Genomic DNA, 13507 nt, shown 5'->3' with positions numbered 1-13507 from the left:
GATATGACATGACTGATTCTACAAGAGAGAAAATGAAACACTAACTAGATATGACATGACTGATTCTACAAGAGAGAAAATGAAACACTAGCTAGATATGACATGACTGATTCTACAAGAGAAAAAATGAGACACTTGCTAGCTATGACATGACTGATTCTACAAGAGAGAAAATGAGACACTTGCTAGCTATGACATGACTGATTCTACAAGAGAGAAAATGAGACTCTTGCTAGCTATGACATGACTGATTCTATAAGAGAGAAAATGAGCCACTTGCTAGCTATGACATGACTGATTCTATGAGAGAGAAAATGAGACACTTGCTAGCTATGACATGACTGATTCTATGAGAGAGAAAATGAAACGCTAGTTATGACATGACTGATTCTACAAGAGAGAAAATGAGACACTTGCTAGATATGACATGACTGATTCAATAAGAGAGAAAATGAGACACTTGCTAGTTATGACATGACTGATTCTACAAGAGAGAAAATGAAACACTTGCTAGCTATGACATGACTGATTCTATAAGAGAGAAAATGAGACACTTGCTAGTTATGACATGACTGATTCTACAAGAGAGAAAATGAAACACTTGCTAGCTATGACATGACTGATTCTATAAGAGAAACTGAGACACTTGCTAGCTATGACATGACTGATTCTACAAGAGAGAAAATGAGACACTTGCTAGCTATGACATGACTGATTCTATAAGAGAAACTGAGACACTTGCTAGCTATGACATGACTGATTCTACAAGAGAGAAAATGAGACACTTGCTAGCTATGACATGACTGATTCTACAAGAGAGAAAATGAAACACTTGCTAGCTATCACATGACTGATTCTACAAGAGAGAAAATGAGACACTTGCTAGCTATCACATGACTGATTCTACAAGAGAGAAAATGAGACTCTTGCTAGCTATGACATGACTGATTCTACAAGAGAGAAAATGAGACACTTGCTAGTTATGACATGACTGTTTATATACAAGAGAAAATGAAACACTAGCTAGATATTACATGACTGATTCTACAAGAGAGAAAATGAGACACTTGCTAGTTATGACATGACTGATTCTACAAGAGAGAAAATGAGACACTTGCTAGATATGACATGACTGATTCTATAAGAGAGAAAATGAGACTCTTGCTAGCTATGACATGACTGATTCTTCAAGAGAGAAAATGAAACACTAGCTAGATATGACATGACTGATTTTATAAGAGAGAAAATGAGACACTTGCTAGCTATGACATGACTGATTATATACAAGAGAAAATGAGACACTAGCTAGATATTATATGACTGACTCTACAAGAGAGAAAATGAGACACTAGCTAGATATGACATGACTGATTCTGTAAGAGAGAAAATGAGACACTAGCTAGCTATGACATGACTGATTCAAAAAAGAGAAAATGAGACTCTTGCTAGCTATGACATGACTGATTCTATGAGAGAGAAAATGAGACACTAGCTAGATATGACATGACTGATTATATACAAGAGAAAATGAGACACTAGCTAGATATTATATGACTGACTCTACAAGAGAGAAAATGAAACACTAGCTAGATATGACATGACTGATTATATAAAAGAGAAAATGAGACACTTGCAAGCTATGACATGACTGATTCTATGAGAGAGAAAATGAGACACTTGCTAGCTATGACATGACTGATTCTACAAGAGAGAAAATGAGACACTAGCTAGATATGACATGACTGATTCTACAAGAGAGAAAATGAGACACTAGCTAGATATGACATGACTGTTTATATACAAGAGAATATGAAACACTTGCTAGATATGACATGACTGATTCTACAAGAGAGAAAATGAGAAACTAGCTAGATATGACATGACTGTTTACATACAAGAGAAAATGAAACACTTGCTAGATATGACATGACTGATTCTACAAGAGAGAAAATGAGACACTTGCTAGCTATGACATGACTGATTCTACAAGAGAGAAAATGAGACTCTTGCTAGCTATGACATGACTGATTCTACAAGAGAGAAAATGAGACTCTTGCTAGCTACGACATGACTGATTCTATAAGAGAGAAAATGAGACACTTGCTAGCTACGACATGACTGATTCTTCAAAAGAGAAAATGAAACACTAGCTAGATATAACATGACTGATTTTATAAGAGAGAAAATGAGACACTTGCTAGCTATGACATGACTGATTATATACAAGAAAAAATGAGACACTAGCTAGATATTATATGACTGATTCTATAAGAGAGAAAATGAGACACTTGCTAGCTATGACATGACTGATTCTACAAGAGAAAAAATGAGACACTTGCTAGCTATGACATGGCTAAATCTATAAGAGAAACTGAGACACTTGCTAGCTATGACATGACTGATTCTACAAGAGAGAAAATGAGACTCTTGCTAGGTATGACATGACTGATTCTACAAGAGAGAAAATGAGACACTTGCTAGCTATGACATGACTGATTCTACAAGAGAGAAAATGAGACACTTGCTAGCTATCACATGACTGATTCTTCAAGAGAGAAAATGAAACACTAGCTAGATATGACATGACTGATTTTATAAGAGAGAAAATGAGACACTTGCTAGCTATGACATGACTGATTATATACAAGAGAAAATGAGACACTAGCTAGATATTATATGACTGACTCTACAAGAGAGAAAATGAGACACTAGCTAGATATGACATGACTGATTCTGTAAGAGAGAAAATGAGACACTTGCTAGCTATGACATGACTGATTCTATGAGAGAGAAAATGAGACACTTGCTAGCTATGACATGACTGATTCTACAAGAGAGAAAATGAGACACTAGCTAGATATGACATGACTGATTCTACAAGAGAGAAAATGAGACACTAGCTAGATATGACATGACTGATTCTACAAGAGAGAAAATGAAACACTAGCTACATATGACATGACTGATTATATAAAAGAGAAAATGAAACACTAGCTAGATATTACATGACTGATTCTACAAGAGAGAAAATGAGACACTTGCTAGTTATGACATGACTGATTCTACAAGAGAGAAAATGAGACACTTGCTAGCTATGACATGACTGATTCTATAAGAGAGAAAATGAGACACTTGCTAGCTATGACATGACTGATTCTACAAGAGAGAAAATGAGACACTTGCTAGCTACGACATGACTGATTCTTCAAGAGAGAAAATGAAACACTAGCTAGATATAACATGACTGATTTTATAAGAGAGAAAATGAGACACTTGCTAGCTATGACATGACTGATTATATACAAGAAAAAATGAGACACTAGCTAGATATTATATGACTGATTCTATAAGAGAGAAAATGAGACACTTGCTAGCTATGACATGACTGATTCTACAAGAGAAAAAATGAGACACTTGCTAGCTATGACATGGCTGATTCTATAAGAGAAACTGAGACACTTGCTAGCTATGACATGACTGATTCTACAAGAGAGAAAATGAGACACTTGCTAGCTATGACATGACTGATTCTATAAGAGAAACTGAGACACTTGCTAGCTATGACATGACTGATTCTACAAGAGAGAAAATGAGACACTTGCTAGCTATGACATGACTGATTCTACAAGAGAGAAAATGAAACACTTGCTAGCTATCACATGACTGATTCTACAAGAGAGAAAATGAGACACTTGCTAGCTATCACATGACTGATTCTACAAGAGAGAAAATGAGACTCTTGCTAGCTATGACATGACTGATTCTACAAGAGAGAAAATGAGACACTTGCTAGTTATGACATGACTGTTTATATACAAGAGAAAATGAAACACTAGCTAGATATTACATGACTGATTCTACAAGAGAGAAAATGAGACACTTGCTAGTTATGACATGACTGATTCTACAAGAGAGAAAATGAGACACTTGCTAGATATGACATGACTGATTCTATAAGAGAGAAAATGAGACTCTTGCTAGCTATGACATGACTGATTCTTCAAGAGAGAAAATGAAACACTAGCTAGATATGACATGACTGATTTTATAAGAGAGAAAATGAGACACTTGCTAGCTATGACATGACCGATCATATACAAGAAAAAAATGAGACACTAGCTAGATATTATATGACTGATTCTACAAGAGAGAAAATGAGACACTAGCTAGATATGACATGACTGATTCTGTAAGAGAGAAAATGAGACACTAGCTAGCTATGACATGACTGATTCTATAAAAGAGAAAATGAGACTCTTGCTAGCTATGACATGACTGATTCTATGAGAGAGAAAATGAGACACAAGCTAGATATGACATGACTGTTTATATACAAGAGAGAAAATGAGACACTTGCTAGCTATGACATGACTGTTTATATACAAGAGAAAATGAAACACTAGCTAGATATGACATGACTGATTATATAAAAGAGAAAATGAGACACTTGCTAGCTATGACATGACTGATTCTATGAGAGAGAAAATGAGACACTTGCTAGCTATGACATGACTGATTCTACAAGAGAGAAAATGAGACACTAGCTAGATATGACATGACTGATTCTACAAGAGAGAAAATGAGACACTAGCTAGATATGACATGACTGTTTATATACAAGAGAATATGAAACACTTGCTAGATATGACATGACTGATTCTACAAGAGAGAAAATGAAACACTAGCTAGATATGACATGACTGATTCTACAAGAAAGAAAATGAGACACTAGCTAGATGACATGACTGTTTATATACAAGAGAAAATGAAACACTTGCTAGATATGACATGACTGATTCTACAAGAGAGAAAATGAGAAACTTGCTAGCTATGACATGACTGATTCTACAAGAGAGAAAATGAGACACTTGCTAGCTATGACATGACTGATTCTACAAGAGAGAAAATGAAACACTAGCTAGATATAACATGACTGTTTATATACAAGAGAAACTGAGAAGTGCTTGCTAACTATGACATGACTGATTATATACAAGAAAAAATGAGACACTAGCTAGATATTATATGACTGATTCTACAAGAGAGAAAATGAGACACTAGCTAGATATAACATGACTGATTCTACAAGAGAGAAAATGAGACACTAGCTAGATATTACATGACTGATTCTACAAGAGAGAAAATGAAACACTAGCTAGCTATGACATGACTGATTCTACAAGAGAGAAAATGAGACTCTTGTTAGCTATGACATGACTGTTTATATACAAGAGAAAATGAAACACTAGCTAGATATGACATCACTGATTCTGTAAGAGAGAAAATGAGACACTTGCTAGCTATGACATGACTGAATCTACAAGAGAGAAAATGAGACGCTAGCTATGACATGACTGATTCTATAAGAGAAACTGAGACACTTGCTAGCTATGACATGACTGATTCTACAAGAGAGAAAATGAGACACTTGCTAGTTATGACATGACTGTTTATATACAAGAGAAAATGAAACACTAGCTAGATATGACATGACTGATTATATAAAAGAGAAAATGAAACACTTGCTAGCTATGACATGACTGATTCTACAAGAGAGAAAATGAGACACTTGCTAGCTATGACATGACTGATTCTACAAGAGAGAAAATGAGACACTTGCTAGCTATCACATGACTGATTCTACAAGAGAGAAAATGAGACTCTTGCTAGCTATGACATGACTGATTCTACAAGAGAGAAAATGAGACACTTGCTAGTTATGACATGACTGTTTATATACAAGAGAAAATGAAACACTAGCTAGATATGACATGACTGATTATATAAAAGAGAAAATGAAACACTAGCTAGATATTACATGACTGATTCTACAAGAGAGAAAATGAGACACTTGCTAGTTATGACATGACTGATTCTACAAGAGAGAAAATGAGACACTTGCTAGATATGACATGACTGATTCTATAAGAGAGAAAATGAGACTCTTGCTAGCTATGACATGACTGATTCTTCAAGAGAGAAAATGAAACACTTGCTAGCTATGACATGACTGATTCTATAAGAGAGAAAATGAGACACTAGCTAGATATTATATGACTGATTCTACAAGAGAGAAAATGAGACACTAGCTAGATATAACATGACTGATTCTACAAGAGAGAAAATGAGACACTAGCTAGATATTACATGACTGATTCTACAAGAGAGAAAATGAAACACTAGCTAGCTATGACATGACTGATTCTACAAGAGAGAAAATGAGACTCTTGTTAGCTATGACATGACTGTTTATATACAAGAGAAAATGAAACACTAGCTAGATATGACATCACTGATTCTGTAAGAGAGAAAATGAGACACTTGCTAGCTATGACATGACTGAATCTACAAGAGAGAAAATGAGACGCTAGCTATGACATGACTGATTCTATAAGAGAAACTGAGACACTTGCTAGCTATGACATGACTGATTCTACAAGAGAGAAAATGAGACACTTGCTAGTTATGACATGACTGTTTATATACAAGAGAAAATGAAACACTAGCTAGATATGACATGACTGATTATATAAAAGAGAAAATGAAACACTTGCTAGCTATGACATGACTGATTCTACAAGAGAGAAAATGAGACACTTGCTAGCTATGACATGACTGATTCTACAAGAGAGAAAATGAGACACTTGCTAGCTATCACATGACTGATTCTACAAGAGAGAAAATGAGACTCTTGCTAGCTATGACATGACTGATTCTACAAGAGAGAAAATGAGACACTTGCTAGTTATGACATGACTGTTTATATACAAGAGAAAATGAAACACTAGCTAGATATGACATGACTGATTATATAAAAGAGAAAATGAAACACTAGCTAGATATTACATGACTGATTCTACAAGAGAGAAAATGAGACACTTGCTAGTTATGACATGACTGATTCTACAAGAGAGAAAATGAGACACTTGCTAGATATGACATGACTGATTCTATAAGAGAGAAAATGAGACTCTTGCTAGCTATGACATGACTGATTCTTCAAGAGAGAAAATGAAACACTTGCTAGCTATGACATGACTGATTCTATAAGAGAGAAAATGAGACACTTGCTAGCTATGACATGACTGATTATACAAGAGAGAAAATGAGACTCTTGCTAGCTACGACATGACTGATTCTATAAGAGAGAAAATGAGACACTTGCTAGCTACGACATGACTGATTCTTCAAGAGAGAAAATGAAACACTAGCTAGATATAACATGACTGATTATATACAAGAAAAAATGAGACACTAGCTAGATATTATATGACTGATTCTATAAGAGAGAAAATGAGACACTTGCTAGCTATGACATGACTGATTCTACAAGAGAAAAAATGAGACACTTGCTAGCTATGACATGGCTGATTCTATAAGAGAAACTGAGACACTTGCTAGCTATGACATGACTGATTCTACAAGAGAGAAAATGAGACTCTTGCTAGGTATGACATGACTGATTCTACAAGAGAGAAAATGAGACACTTGCTAGCTATGACATGACTGATTCTACAAGAGAGAAAATGAGACACTTGCTAGCTATCACATGACTGATTCTACAAGAGAGAAAATGAGACTCTTGCTAGCTATGACATGACTGATTCTACAAGAGAGAAAATGAGACTCTTGCTAGGTATGACATGACTGATTCTACAAGAGAGAAAATGAGACACTTGCTAGCTATGACATGACTGATTCTACAAGAGAGAAAATGAGACACTTGCTAGTTATGACATGACTGTTTATATACAAGAGAAAATGAAACACTAGCTAGATATGACATGACTGATTATATAAAAGAGAAAATGAAACACTTGCTAGCTATGACATGACTGATTCTACAAGAGAGAAAATGAGACACTTGCTAGCTATGACATGACTGATTCTACAAGAGAAAAAATGAGACACTTGCTAGCTATGACATGACTGATTCTATAAGAGAAACTGAGACACTTGCTAGCTATGACATGACTGATTCTACAAGAGAGAAAATGAGACACTTGCTAGCTATGACATGACTGATTCTACAAGAGAGAAAATGAAACACTTGCTAGCTATCACATGACTGATTCTACAAGAGAGAAAATGAGACACTTGCTAGCTATCACATGACTGATTCTACAAGAGAGAAAATGAGACTCTTGCTAGCTATGACATGACTGATTCTACAAGAGAGAAAATGAGACACTTGCTAGTTATGACATGACTGTTTATATACAAGAGAAAATGAAACACTAGCTAGATATGACATGACTGATTATATAAAAGAGAAAATGAAACACTAGCTAGATATTACATGACTGATTCTACAAGAGAGAAAATGAGACACTTGCTAGTTATGACATGACTGATTCTACAAGAGAGAAAATGAGACACTTGCTAGATATGACATGACTGATTCTATAAGAGAGAAAATGAGACTCTTGCTAGCTATGACATGACTGATTCTTCAAGAGAGAAAATGAAACACTAGCTAGATATGACATGACTGATTTCATAAGAGAGAAAATGAGACACTTGCTAGCTATGACATGACTGATCATATACAAGAAAAAATGAGACACTAGCTAGATATTATATGACTGATTCTACAAGAGAGAAAATGAGACACTAGCTAGCTATGACATGACTGATTCTACAAGAGAGAAAATGAGACACTTGCTAGTTATGACATGACTGATTCTATAAGAGAAACTGAGACACTTGCTAGCTATGACATGACTGATTCTACAAGAGAGAAAATGAGACACTTGCTAGCTATGACATGACTGATTCTACAAGAGAGAAAATGAAACACTTGCTAGCTATCACATGACTGATTCTACAAGAGAGAAAATGAGACACTTGCTAGCTATCACATGACTGATTCTACGAGAGAGAAAATGAGACTCTTGCTAGCTATGACATGACTGATTCTACAAGAGAGAAAATGAGACACTTGCTAGTTATGACATGACTGTTTATATACAAGAGAAAATGAAACACTAGCTAGATATGACATGACTGATTATATAAAAGAGAAAATGAAACACTAGCTAGATATTACATGACTGATTCTACAAGAGAGAAAATGAGACACTTGCTAGTTATGACATGACTGATTCTACAAGAGAGAAAATGAGACACTTGCTAGATATGACATGACTGATTCTATAAGAGAGAAAATGAGACTCTTGCTAACTATGACATGACTGATTCTTCAAGAGAGAAAATGAAACACTAGCTAGATATGACATGACTGATTTTATAAGAGAGAAAATGAGACACTTGCTAGCTATGACATGACTGATCATATACAAGAAAAAAATGAGACACTAGCTAGATATTATATGACTGATTCTACAAGAGAGAAAATGAGACACTAGCTAGATATAACATGACTGATTCTGTAAGAGAGAAAATGAGACACTAGCTAGCTATGACATGACTGATTCTATAAAAGAGAAAATGAGACTCTTGCTAGCTATGACATGACTGATTCTATGAGAGAGAAAATGAGACACTAGCTAGATATGACATGACTGTTTATATACAAGAGAGAAATGAGACACTTGCTAGCTATGACATGACTGTTTATATACAAGAGAAAATGAAACACTAGCTAGATATGACATGACTGATTATATAAAAGAGAAAATGAGACACTTGCTAGCTATGACATGACTGATTCTATGAGAGAGAAAATGAGACACTTGCTAGCTATGACATGACTGATTCTACAAGAGAGAAAATGAGACACTAGCTAGATATGACATGACTGATTCTACAAGAAAGAAAATGAGACACTAGCTAGATATGACATGACTGTTTATATACAAGAGAATATGAAACACTTGCTAGATATGACATGACTGATTCTACAAGAGAGAAAATGAAACACTAGCTAGATATGACATGACTGATTCTACAAGAAAGAAAATGAGACACTAGCTAGATATGACATGACTGTTTATATACAAGAGAAAATGAAACGCTAGATATGACATGACTGATTCTACAAGAGAGAAAATGAGAAACTTGCTAGCTATGACATGACTGATTCTACAAGAGAGAAAATGAGACACTTGCTAGCTATGACATGACTGATTCTACAAGAGAAAATGAAACACTAGCTAGATATAACATGACTGTTTATATACAAGAGAAACTGAGAAGTGCTTGCTAGCTATGACATGACTGATTATATACAAGAAAAAATGAGACACTAGCTAGATATTATATGACTGATTCTACAAGAGAGAAAATGAGACACTAGCTAGATATGACATGACTGATTCTACAAGAGAGAAAATGAGACACTAGCTAGATATTACATGACTGATTCTACAAGAGAGAAAATGAAACACTAGCTAGCTATGACATGACTGATTCTACAAGAGAGAAAATGAGACTCTTGTTAGCTATGACATGACTGTTTATATACAAGAGAAAATGAAACACTAGCTAGATATGACATCACTGATTCTATAAGAGAGAAAATGAGACACTTGCTAGCTATGACATGACTGAATCTACAAGAGAGAAAATGAGACGCTAGCTATGACATGACTGATTCTATAAGAGAAACTGAGACACTTGCTAGCTATGACATGACTGATTCTACAAGACAGAAAATGAGACACTTGCTAGTTATGACATGACTGTTTATATACAAGAGAAAATGAAACACTAGCTAGATATGACATGACTGATTATATAAAAGAGAAAATGAAACACTAGCTAGATATTACATGACTGATTCTACAAGAGAGAAAATGAGACACTTGCTAGTTATGACATGACTGATTCTACAAGAGAGAAAATGAGACACTTGCTAGATATGACATGACTGATTCTATAAGAGAGAAAATGAGACTCTTGCTAGCTATGACATGACTGATTCTTCAAGAGAAAATGAAACACTAGCTAGATATGACATGACTGATTTTATAAGAGAGAAAATGAGACACTTGCTAGCTATGACATGACTGATCATATACAAGAAAAAAATGAGACACTAGCTAGATATTATATGACTGATTCTACAAGAGAGAAAATGAGACACTAGCTAGATATGACATGACTGATTCTGTAAGAGAGAAAATGAGACACTAGCTAGCTATGACATGACTGATTCTATAAAGAGAAAATGAGACTCTTGCTAGCTATGACATGACTGATTCTATGAGAGAGAAAATGAGACACTAGCTAGATATGACATGACTGTTTATATACAAGAGAGAAAATGAGACACTTGCTAGCTATGACATGACTGTTTATATACATGAGAAAATGAAACACTAGCTAGATATGCCATGACTGATTATATAAAAGAGAAAATGAGACTCTTGCTAGCTATGACATGACTGATTCTACAAGAGAGAAAATGAGACACTTGCTAGTTATGACATGACTGTTTATATACAAGAGAAAATGAAACACTAGCTAGATATGACATGACTGATTATATAAAAGAGAAAATGAAACACTAGCTAGATATTACATGACTGATTCTACAAGAGAGAAAATGAGACACTTGCTAGTTATGACATGACTGATTCTGCAAGAGAGAAAATGAGACACTTGCTAGATATGACATGACTGATTCTATAAGAGAGAAAATGAGACTCTTGCTAGCTATGACATGACTGATTCTTCAAGAGAGAAAATGAAACACTAGCTAGATATGACATGACTGATTTTATAAGAGAGAAAATGAGACACTTGCTAGCTATGACATGACTGATCATATACAAGAAAAAATGAGACACTAGCTAGATATTATATGACTGATTCTACAAGAGAGAAAATGAGACACTAGCTAGATATGACATGACTGATTCTGTAAGAGAGAAAATGAGACACTAGCTAGCTATGACATGACTGATTCTATAAAAGAGAAAATGAGACTCTTGCTAGCTATGACATGACTGATTCTATGAGAGAGAAAATGAGACACTAGCTAGATATGACATGACTGTTTATATACAAGAGAGAAAATGAGACACTTGCTAGCTATGACATGACTGTTTATATACAAGAGAAAATGAAACACTAGCTAGATATGACATGACTGATTATATAAAGAGAAAATGAGACACTTGCTAGCTATGACATGACTGATTCTATGAGAGAGAAAATGAGACACTTGCTAGCTATGACGTGACTGATTCTACAAGAGAGAAAATGAGACACTAGCTAGATATGACATGACTGATTCTACAAGAGAGAAAATGAGACACTAGCTAGATATGACATGACTGTTTATATACAAGAGAATATGAAACACTTGCTAGATATGACATGACTGATTCTACAAGAGAGAAAATGAAACACTAGCTAGATATGACATGACTGATTCTACAAGAAAGAAAATGAGACACTAGCTAGATATGACATGACTGTTTATATACAAGAGAAAATGAAACACTTGCTAGATATGACATGACTGATTCTACAAGAGAGAAAATGAGACACTTGCTAGCTATGACATGACTGATTCTACAAGAGAGAAAATGAGACTCTTGCTAGCTATGACATGACTGATTCTATAAGAGAGAAAATGAGACACTTGCTAGCTATGACATGACTGATTCTATGAGAGAGAAAATGAGACACTTGCTAGCTATGACATGACTGATTCTATGAGAGAGAAAATGAAACACTAGCTAGATATTACATGACTGATTCTACAAGAGAGAAAATGAGACACTTGCTAGTTATGACATGACTGATTATATACAAGAAAAAATGAGACACTAGCTAGATATTATATGACTGATTCTACAAGAGAGAAAATGAGACACTAGCTAGCTATGACATGACTGATTCTACAAGAGAGAAAATGAGACACTTGCTAGTTATGACATGACTGATTCTATAAGAGAAACTGAGACACTTGCTAGCTATGACATGACTGATTCTACAAGAGAGAAAATGAGACACTTGCTAGATATGACATGACTGATTCTATAAGAGAGAAAATGAGACTCTTGCTAGCTATGACATGACTGATTCTTCAAGAGAGAAAATGAAACACTAGCTAGATATGACATGACTGATTTCATAAGAGAGAAAATGAGACACTTGCTAGCTATGACATGACTGATCATATACAAGAAAAAATGAGACACTAGCTAGATATTATATGACTGATTCTACAAGAGAGAAAATGAGACACTAGCTAGCTATGACATGACTGATTCTACAAGAGAGAAAATGAGACACTTGCTAGTTATGACATGACTGATTCTATAAGAGAAACTGAGACACTTGCTAGCTATGACATGACTGATTCTACAAGAGAGAAAATGAGACACTTGCTAGCTATGACATGACTGATTCTACAAGAGAGAAAATGAAACACTTGCTAGCTATCACATGACTGATTCTACAAGAGAGAAAATGAGACACTTGCTAGCTATCACATGACTGATTCTACGAGAGAGAAAATGAGACTCTTGCTAGCTATGACATGACTGATTCTACAAGAGAGAAAATGAGACACTTGCTAGTTATGACATGA

The 13507-nt window shown here is 34.9% G+C and overlaps 1 protein-coding gene across 7 annotated transcripts in view; it reads right to left on the bottom strand.

The window, feature by feature from the left end:
- LOC143228768 (fat-like cadherin-related tumor suppressor homolog) overlaps window positions 1-13507 on the bottom strand; it is a 218393-nt gene that overhangs the window by 60512 nt on the left and 144374 nt on the right. The gene's annotated exons all lie outside the window — the stretch shown is intronic.

This window comes from Tachypleus tridentatus, chromosome 10 (genome assembly GCF_004210375.1).
Source record: "Tachypleus tridentatus isolate NWPU-2018 chromosome 10, ASM421037v1, whole genome shotgun sequence".
Lineage (NCBI taxonomy): Eukaryota > Metazoa > Arthropoda > Merostomata > Xiphosura > Limulidae > Tachypleus > Tachypleus tridentatus.
The sequence above is the reverse complement of the archived record's forward strand: the minus strand, read 5'-3'. Positions and strand labels throughout refer to the sequence as shown.